Source organism: Mandrillus leucophaeus, unplaced genomic scaffold, assembly GCF_000951045.1.
Source record: "Mandrillus leucophaeus isolate KB7577 unplaced genomic scaffold, Mleu.le_1.0 Scaffold381, whole genome shotgun sequence".
Classification (NCBI taxonomy): domain Eukaryota; kingdom Metazoa; phylum Chordata; class Mammalia; order Primates; family Cercopithecidae; genus Mandrillus; species Mandrillus leucophaeus.
Genome location: NW_012104043.1, coordinates 633478 through 643428, shown reverse-complemented (window position 1 = coordinate 643428; position 9951 = coordinate 633478). Strand labels below are relative to the sequence as shown.

At 43.5% G+C, this 9951-nt stretch overlaps 1 protein-coding gene and 1 pseudogene across 2 annotated transcripts in view; one reads left to right on the top strand and one right to left on the bottom strand.

Annotated features, from left to right (window-relative positions):
- The window catches only part of ABCG2 (ATP-binding cassette, sub-family G (WHITE), member 2 (Junior blood group)), a 149004-nt gene that overhangs the window by 134568 nt on the left and 4485 nt on the right, over window positions 1–9951 (bottom strand). The window lies entirely within an intron of this gene.
- LOC105547227 lies at window positions 61–618 on the top strand (annotated as a pseudogene). The gene has a single exon (XR_001007194.1). The product of XR_001007194.1 is annotated as a cystatin-B pseudogene (transcript).

The following is a 9951-nucleotide window of genomic DNA, read 5'->3' as shown; positions in this document are numbered from 1 at the left end:
GTTTCTAAAAGTTAAAAAAAGGCTGAGTCCCCTCGCCAGGTTCCCTCCGTCGCCGCCAAGATGATGTGCCGGGCGCCCTCCGCCGTGCCAAGACCCAGTACATCGCCGACCAGGTGAGGTCCCAGCTTGAAGAGAAAGAAAACAAGAAGTTCCCTGAATTTAAGGCCGTGTCGTTCAAGAGCCAAGTGGTGGTGGGAACAAACTACTTCATCAAGGTGCATGTTGGCGACGAGGACTTCGTACACCTGCGAGTGTTCAAATCTCTCCCTCACGAAAACAAGCCCTTGACCTTGTCTAACTACCAGACCAACAAAGCCAAGCACGACGAGCTGAGCTATTTCTGATCCTGACTTCGGACAGGACCCTTCAGCCAAAAGACTGATAATTAAAGTGATCCTCCATGGACCAGAGCATGCACTTGTGATCCTAAAATAAGCTTCATCTTTGGGCTGTGCCCTCGGAGTGGGAGGGGCGGGATTCAGCAGCTGCTCTTGCATTTCTCTTCCTAAATTTCATTGTGTTGATTTCTTTCCTTCCCAATCAGTGATCTTAATTACTTTCAAAATATTTTCAAAATAGATATATTTTTAAAATCCTTAAAAAAAAAAAAAAAAAAAAGGAACACATGAGTGTGAGAACCCAGGTAGAATGTTTCTGCTATCCACACTGGTTTCCCAGGTGTTTCTCTAGAACGCTAGACATGTTCCTGCCTCCGTTCCCTCTACCTGAAATACTTTCCTCCCAGATGGTCTCTTCATTCCCTCTCAGTCTTTCTTCAAATATTTGCTCAAATGTCAACCTCTTAACAAGGCCTACTCCAACTACTGTGTTTAAAATGGCAAAACCTTTCTTTGCCTTCCTGATTACTCCTTACTATGCATCTCTCTGTAATCCTCTCACCGTCTAACATACATTATTTATTTATTTATTGTTTATTATTTGTCCTCCTCCCTCTAGAAAGTGAGCTTTGTAACAGCAGGGATTTCTATTTCATTCACTGTTCTATCTCCAGTGACTAACACAATGCTGAAAACATAGTAGGAACTCAATAAACATTTCTCTTGTTTTTAAATTAATTTTCTATTTCCCTAAGATTTGGGGAACAGGTAGTATTTGGTTACATAAGTAAGTTCTTTAGTGGTGATTTGTGAAGTTTTGGTGTACCCATCACCTGAGCAGTACACACTGAACCCAATTTGTAGTCTTTTATCCCTTACCCTCTTCCCACCCTTTCCCCCGAGTCCCCAAAGTCCACTGTGTCATCCTTATGCCTTTGCAACCTCATAGCTTCGCCCCTAATTATGAGTGAGAACGTACGAACATATAATGGAACATATAATTCCTGAGTTACTTAGAATAATAGTCTCCAATCCCAATAAACATATCTTGATTGACTTGAATGACTATCATGAAAGTTCTTAGAGAAGAATAGACAATATCTCTAGTCTGTTATCTTTACCTATGTCATGGGTTGGTTGGTAAACTTTTTCTGTAAAAGGCCAGATAGTGAATATTTTAGGCTTGTGGGCCATGCATTCTTTTTGCAATCACTCCACATTGGCATTGTAGCACCAAAGCAGCCATTGACTGTAGGTAAGTGAACGGGTGATACATGGAAAGGAAATAAGGGAATTGCTGAGGTCCTGGGAATTGGGAACCTGAGCAGGGACGTGATGTGAAAAGTGCATGACAGGAAATATTTTACACAGATGTGCGTGTACACTTTTCTTCATGCCTTCTCCACTATCACGGCTAATACTGTTTTGAATTTAAATGTTCAGTTTGATTTTGACTTTTGAGTATTGTACATTTAAAATTGCCACAGAGTACATTTACTAATACAACCTCCAGGTGGAACCCTTTCTTTTTCAGTGCACTGTTCCACAAGTATTCACTGAATATCTACTATGTGACAAAAACGAAGTGTTAGGGTACAGTTTTGAATCAAGCAAAGATCTTATGCTGGAAAAGCTCATATTCTAATGGAGAAGACAGATGATAGCATGTATAAAAAAGGTAATTTCAGATAGTGATATGTTCTACAAGGAAATTACATAGAGCAATAGGAGAGCTTCCCTGAGGACATGCTATTTAAGCAGAAAACTGAAGAATAAGTAGGAGGCATGCAAATACCTGAGGGTAGAGTTGTTTTACTTTATTCTACTGTGGTAAAATATTCATAATATAAAAATGTAGCATTCAAATCATTTTTTTTTTTTTTGAGACAGTGTTTCACTCTTGTTGCCCCGGCTGGAGTGCAATAGCGTGATCTCGGCTCACCACAACCTCCACTTCCCCAGTTCAAGTGATTCTCCTGCCTCAGCCTCCCAAGTAGCTAGGATTACAGGCACACACCACCACACCTGGCTAATTTTGTATTTTTAGTAGACACGGTGTTTCTGCATGTTGGTCAGGCTGGTCTTGAACTTCCGACCTCAGGTGATCTGCCTGCCTCGGCCTCCCAAAGTGCTGGAATTAAAGGCTCAAATCATTTTTAAGTGTACTGTTTTATGGCACTAAGTATATTCATTGTTGTGCAACCATCACTACCATCCATCTCTAGAACTTCTTTCATCTTCCAAACTGAAACTTCTTGCTCATTAAACAACTCTTCACCCTCTCCCCAATGGCAACCATTCTACTTTCTGTGTCTATGAATTTAACTATCCTCAGTACCTAATATGAGTGGAATCATATAGCATTTGTCCTTATTTCTCTTAGCATAATGTTTTCAAGGTTCATTCATGTTGCAGTCAGAATTTTCATCCCTTTTGAGGCTGCATAATCTTCTATTCTCTGTGTATACCACATTTTGTTCATTCATTCAACAGTTGATGAAGATTAGGGTCGCTTCTACTTTTGGCTGTTGTGAATAACGTTGTTATGTATATGGGTGTATAAACATCTTTCAGAGCCCCTGCTTTCAGTTCTTTTGGGTATATACCTAGAAGTGAAACTGTGGGATTGTATGGTAATTCTGTGTTTAGTTTTTTGAGGAACCACCGTACTGTTCTCCACAGTAGCTACACCATTTTACATTGCACCAACAGTGCACAAGAGTTCCAATTTCTTCACATTCTTGCCAACAATTGTTATTTTCTATTTGTTTGTGTATTTCTTTCTTTTTCTAAAACATCTAAAATGTGTTTATTGGGGTGGTTTCCCATTGATCTTGATTCAAAGTGCTTTTAGTGCTGCCTCCTCCTGAAGGAGCATCCTTCTGTCAGCCTTGCTTTTCCTCCTGTAGGCTGACAGAGAACAGTAGAGCAGTGATATGGTTTGGCTACGTCCCTACCCAAATCTCATCTTGAATTGTAGTTCCCATAATCTCCATGTGTCATGGAAGGGACCTGGTGGGAGGCAATTGAATCATGGGGGCGATTACCCTCATGCTTTTCTTGTGATAGTAAGTTCTCATGACATCTGATGGTTTTATAAAGGGCTTTCCCATCCCACTTTGCTCAGCACTTCTTCCTGACACCATGTGAAGAAGGACATGTTTGCTTCCCCTTCCGCCATGATTGTAAGTTTCCTGAGGCCTCTCCAGCCCTGTAGAACTGTGAGTCAATTAAACCTCTTCCTTTTATACATTGGCCAGACTCTGGACGGCCCAGTGGCTCATGCCTGTAATTCCAGCACTTTGGGAGGCCGAGGTGGGTGGATCACTTGAGCTCAGGCATTCAAGACCAGATTGGCCAACATGGTGAAACCCCATCTCTACTAATAATACAAAAATTAGCCAGGTGTGGTGGTGCACACCTGTAATCCCAGCTACTAGGGAGGCTGAGGCACAAGAATCGCTTGAACCTGGGAGGCAGAGGTTGCAGTGAGCTGAGATCACACCACTGCACTCCAGCCTAGGCAACAGAGTGAAATTGTGTCTCAAAATAAATAAATAAATAAATAAATAAAATAAAAATAAATTACCCAGTCTCGGGTATTTTTTCATAGCAGCATGAAAACGGACTAATACAGTAAATTGGTACCACAGAGAGTGGGTTGCTGCTATAAGGATACCCAAAAATGTGAAAATGACTTTGGAACTAGGTAACAGGCAGACTGGAACAGTTTGTAGGGCTCAGAAGAAGACAGGAAAACGTGGGAAAGTTTGGAACTTCCTAGAGACTTGGAGGGCTCAGAAGACGGGAGGATGTGGGAAAGTCTGGAACTTCCTAGAGACGTGTTAAATGGTTTTGACCAAAATGCTGATAGTGATATGGACAATAAAGTCCAGGCTTCAGTAGTCTTAGATGGAGATGAGGAACTTGTTGGGAACTGGAGTAAAGGTCACTCTTGCTATGCAACAAGACTGGTGGCATTTTGCCCCCGCCCTAGAGATCTGTGGAACTTTGAACTTGAGAGAGATGATTTAGGGTATCTGGTGGAAGAAATTTCTAAGCAGCAAAGCATTCAAGAGGAAGCAGAACATAAAAGTTTGGGAAATTTGCAGCCTGACAATGCAATATAAAAGAAACCCTATTTTCTGGGGAGACATTCAAGCACACTGAAGAAATTTGCATAAGTAACAAGGAGCTGAATGTTAATCACCAAGACAATGGAGAAAATGTCTCTAGCACATGTTGGAGACCTTCACAGCAGTGCCTCCCATCACAGGCCCTGAGGCCTAGGAGAGAAATATGGTTTCCTGGGCTGGGTCCAGGGCCCTCTTGCTGTGTGCAGCCTTGGGACTTGGTGCCCTGCATCCCAGCCACTCCATCTGTGACTAAAAGGGGCCAACGTACAGCTCAGGCCATTGCCTCAGAGGGTGTAAGCCCCACGCCTTGGCAGCTTCCATATGGTTTTGGGCCTGCAGGTGTGCAGAAGTCAAGAATTGAAGTCTGGGAACCTCTACCTACATTTCGGAGAATGTATGGAAATGCCTGGCTGTCCAGACAGAAGTCTGCTTCTGGGGCAGAGCCTTCATGGAGAACCTCTGCTAGGGCAGTGATATGGTTTGGCTGTGTCCCCACCCAAATCTCATCTTGAATTCTCACATGTTGTGGGAGAGACCTAGTGGGAGGTAATTGAATCATGGGCCACTGTCCTCGTGATAGTGAATGAGTCTCATGAGATCTGAGGGTTTAAAAAAATAGGAGTTTCCCTGCACAAGCTCTCTCTTTGCCTGCCACCACGTAAGATGTGACTTGCTACTCCTTGCCTTCTGCCATGATTGAGGCTTCCCCAACCATGTGGAACTGTGAGTTTGCCATTGAACCTCTTGCCTTTGTAAATTGCCCAGTGTCAGGTATGTCTTAATCAGCAGTGTGAAAATGGACTAAAACAGGTAGCGTGGAAGGGAAATGTGCGGTTGGAGCCCCAAGAGTCCCCAGTGGGGCACTGCCTAGTGGAGCTATGAGAATTGGGCCATCATCCTCCAGACCCCAGAATGGCAGATCCAACAACAGCTTGCCCTGTGCACCCGGAAAAGCTGCAGACACTCAACACCAGTCATGAAAGCAGCTGGAAGCGGGGCTATACCTTGACAGGCAACAGAGGAAGAGCTCAAGGCCATGGGAACCTACCTCTTCCATCAGGGTGACTTGGATGTGAGACATGAAGTCAAAGGAGATCATTTTGGAAGGTTAAGGTGGCTAATTTGTCCCATTTGGAATGGGTGTATTTGCCCAATGCTGTTACCCCCATTGTATATAGGAAGTAACTAATTTGCTTTTGATTTTACAGGCTCATAGGTGGAAAGGACTTGCCTTTTCTCAGATAAGACTTAGGACTTGGACTTTTGGGTTAATGCTGGAATGAGTTAAGAGGGGGACTGCTGGAAGGGCATGATTGTGTTTTGAAATGTGAGGACATGAGATTTGGGAGGGGTCAGAGGAGGAATCTTTTGGTTTGGCTGTGTCCTCACCCAAATTTCATCTTGAATTGTAGTTCCCATAATCCCCACATGTCATGGGAAGGACCCAGTAGGAGGTAATTGAATCATGAGGGCAGTTACCTTCATGCTGTTCTCATGATAGTGAGTGAGTTCTCACGAGATCTAATGGTTGTATAAGGGCCTTTCTGCCCCCTCACTCAGCACTTCTTGCTGCTGCCATGTGAAGAACGATGTGTTTGCTTCCCCTTCTGCCATGATTGTAAGTTTACTGAGGCCTCCCTAGCCCTGTGGAACTGTGAGTCAATTAAACCTCTTTCTTTTATAAATTACCCAGTCTCAGGTATTTCTTCATAGCAGTGTGAGAACGGACTAATACAAGCAACCAACACACACCATTACTGTGTGTGCATGGCTAATGAGCATGGTAATTATAGCATCCTGGACATTTTGCATCCCTGAAGTAGGAACTGGGGCTCTGTACCCGGCATGTCTTCTTGTATTTCCTCTTTTCCTCATCTGGAGAGGGATGAAGGAGATTTTTTGCAAGAGGTATGTTCACATGAGGAGGTCAGAACCACCATTATTTTTTTTCAAATAATGGCCATCCTTATCGGGGTGAAGTGGTATCTCATCATGGTGTTGACTTGCATTTCCCTAATGACTAGTGATGGTGAGCATCTTTTCATGTGCTTACTAGTCATTTATAAATTTTCTTTGAAGAAATGTCTATTCAAGGTATTTGCCTACTTTTTAATCATTTTTTTTGTTTGTTAAGCTGTAGGAGTTCTTTATATATTCTGGATATGAACTGATTATCAAATATATAATTTTCTCCCATTATGTGGGTTGTCTTTTAACTGTCTTGAAAGTGTCCAGACTGGGCACAGTGGCTCACGCCTGTAATCCTAGCACTTTGGGAGGCCAAGGCAGGTGGATCACTTGAGCCCAGCCTGGGTAACATAGCAAAACCCCTTCTCTACTAAAAAATACAAAAAATTATCTGGGTATAGTGGCAGGTGCCTGTAGTCCCAGCTACTAGGGAGGCTGAGGTGGGAGGGGCACCTGAGCTGGGGAAGTTGAGGCTGCAATGAGCCGAGATGGTGGCACTGCACTCCAGCCTGGGCAATGGGAGTAAGACCCTGTCTCAAAAAAAACAAAAACAAAAACCAAAAAGCAAAAGATAAAAGAAAAGTAAAAACTGTCCTCCTTTTTTGTTTGTTTTTTTTGAAACAGGGTGTCTCTCTGTTGCCCAGGCTGGAATGCAGTGGCATGATCATGACTCACTGCAACCTCGACTTCCCGGGCTCAAGCGATCCTCCTGCTTCAGCCTCTAGAATAGCTGGGACTGTAGGTGTGCACCACCACACTGGGCCAAAAGTGTCCTTCTTTGATGCATAAAAGTTTTTTATTTTTTTAAAATTCTGATGAAATCCAGTTTATCTAGTTTTTATTTTGTTGCCTGTGCTTTTGGTGTTATACCCAGTAAATCACTGCCACAGCCAATGTCATGAAGCATTCCCCTATGTTATCTTCTAATAGTTTTACAGTTTTAGCTCTTTGTGTCTTTGATAATTTTTGTATGGGGTGTAAGGTAAGGGTCTAATGTTATTATTTTGCATGTGGCTATCCAGTTTCCCCAGCACCATTTATTGAAAAGACTGTTCTTTTCCCATTGAATGGTCTTGGCACCTTTGTCAAAAACCATTTGGCCATATGTGTGAGGGTTATTTTTATTTTATTTTTTTTGAGATGGAGTCTTGCTCTGTTGCCCAGGCTGGAGTGCAGTGGTGCAATCTTGGCTCACTGCAAGCTCCACCTCCTGAGTTCACACCATTCTCCTGCCTCAGCCTCCTGAGTAGCTGGGACTACAGGCGCCTACCACCACACCCAGCTAATTTTTTGTATTTTTAGTAGAGACAGGGTTTCACCGTGTTAGCCAGGATGGTCTCAAACTCCTGACCTCATGATCTGCCCACCTCAGCCTCCCAAAGTGCTGGGATTACAGGCATGAGCCACCACAGCCGGCTGTGTGAGGGTTTATTTCAGGGCTTTCTATTCTATTCCACTGATCTGGATGTCTGTCTTTATGTTAGGACCACACTGTTTTGATTACTGTGTTGAGGGTACTTTATTGAGGGTAGAGTTTTAAATCAGAGGTCACAGCAAATTCAAAGGACTACAGCAGGGATTGGCAAACTTTTTTTTTTGTAAAGGGCCAGATAGTGAATATTTTGGGCTTCACAGGCTGTATTGTATGGGCTGTGTCACAACTCCTCTATTCTGCTGTTGCAGCACTAAAGCAGTTGTTGACAATGCATAAACAAGTAGGTATGGCTGTGTTCCAATAAAACTTATTCATAAAAAGTTAGCAGGAAGGATTCGTTACACAGGCAGTAGTTTGCCAACCCCTACACTAGATAGAAGTCACAGTTTAGCATTTCCAAAGGCCTGGAGGAAGGCAATGTGATAAGAACAATGAGGAGAGTGAAACATGATGAGGTTGGAGAAAGGGGCAGGGGCCAGATCACAGAGCCTTGGAGACCACAGCAGGATTTCATCTATTCTTTACTCATTTATTCCCCAAATAGCTATCAAGGACCTACTAAGAGCTGGGGCTGGGGCTCTGTGGGAGGTAGACTCTATCTTAGTTCTCACAGGGCTTCAATGTAGACAGGAAGCATAAGCTAAGCATTTTAATATGGTATCCTATGAGTCATGACAGGCTCCTGATGGGATCTCTGCTCAGTGCTTTACCCTACTGCCTTAGTGTATTAGTCCATTCTCACACTGCCGATAAAGACATACCCGAGACTGGGTAATTTGTCAAGAAAAAGAGGTTTAACGAACTCATAGTTCCACATGGCTGGGGAATACACATACCTTTCACAATCATGGTGAAAGGCAAAAGGCACATCTTACATGGTGACAGGGAAGAGAGAAAATGAGAGCCAAGTGAAAAGGGTTTCATCCCCTTTTTTGTGTGTGAGCAACAAGGCTGTTTATTTCACCTGGGTGCAGGCGGGCTGAGTCTGAAAAGAGAGTCAGCGAAGGGAGATAGGGGTGGGGCTGTTTTATAGGATTTGGGTAGGTAATGGAAAATTAGTCAAAGGGGGTTGTTCTCTGGCGGGCAGGGGCAGGGGGTCACAAGGTGCTCAGTGGGGGAGCTTCTGAGCCAGGAGAAGGAATTTCACGAGGTAATGTCATCAGTTAAGGCAGGAACAGGCTATTTTCACTTCTTTTGTGATCCTTCGGTTACTTCAGGCCATCTGGATGTATACGTGCAGGTCACAGGGGATATGATCGCTTAGCTTGGGCTCAGAGGCCTGACATTCCTGTCTTCTTATATTAATAAGAAAAATAACATAAAATAGCGTTGAAGTTCCCCTTATAAAACCATTGTGAGACTTATTCACTACCAGGAGAACAGTATGGGGACACTGGCCCCATGACTCAATTATCTCCCACAGGGTCCCTCCCACCACACATGGGATTATGGGAGCTACAATTCAAGATGAGATTTGGGTGGGACACAGCCAAACCATATCGCTTAGTTTAAGTCTTATTATTTCCCTATGGGACTATTGAAACAGTCTGTTCAAACAGGTTTCTGCCTCCAGCCTCACCTTCCTACCTATACTACAGCATCTATGCTACAGCAAGAGACATTTCTAAAATGCAATTCTGATTGCACTTGCCAGCTTGAAGCTGCGTTGATGGCTTTTCATCACTGTCAGGGTCAAGTACAATCTGTCAGAATGATGTGGAAAGTCCTACATAACCAGGCTAGCTGACAGCCCAGGACAACTAATCCTTCACATTTACACACATAAGAACATGTTTGATCATGATTAAACCTGGGGCAACACCTACATCCAAGAAGAACATTTGATATCTGTGTGAATCTTATTGTTGGTGTTTCTTTTTTTTTTTTTTTCCTGAGATTGAGTCTCACTCTGTCGCCCAGGCTGGAGTACAGTGGTGTGATCTCGGCTCACTGCAAGCTCCGCCTCCCGGATTCACCCCATTCTCCTGCCTCAGCCTCCCGAGTAGCTGGGACTACAGGCACCCACCACCACGCCTGGCTAATTTTTTTGTATTTTTAGTAGAGACAGGGTTTC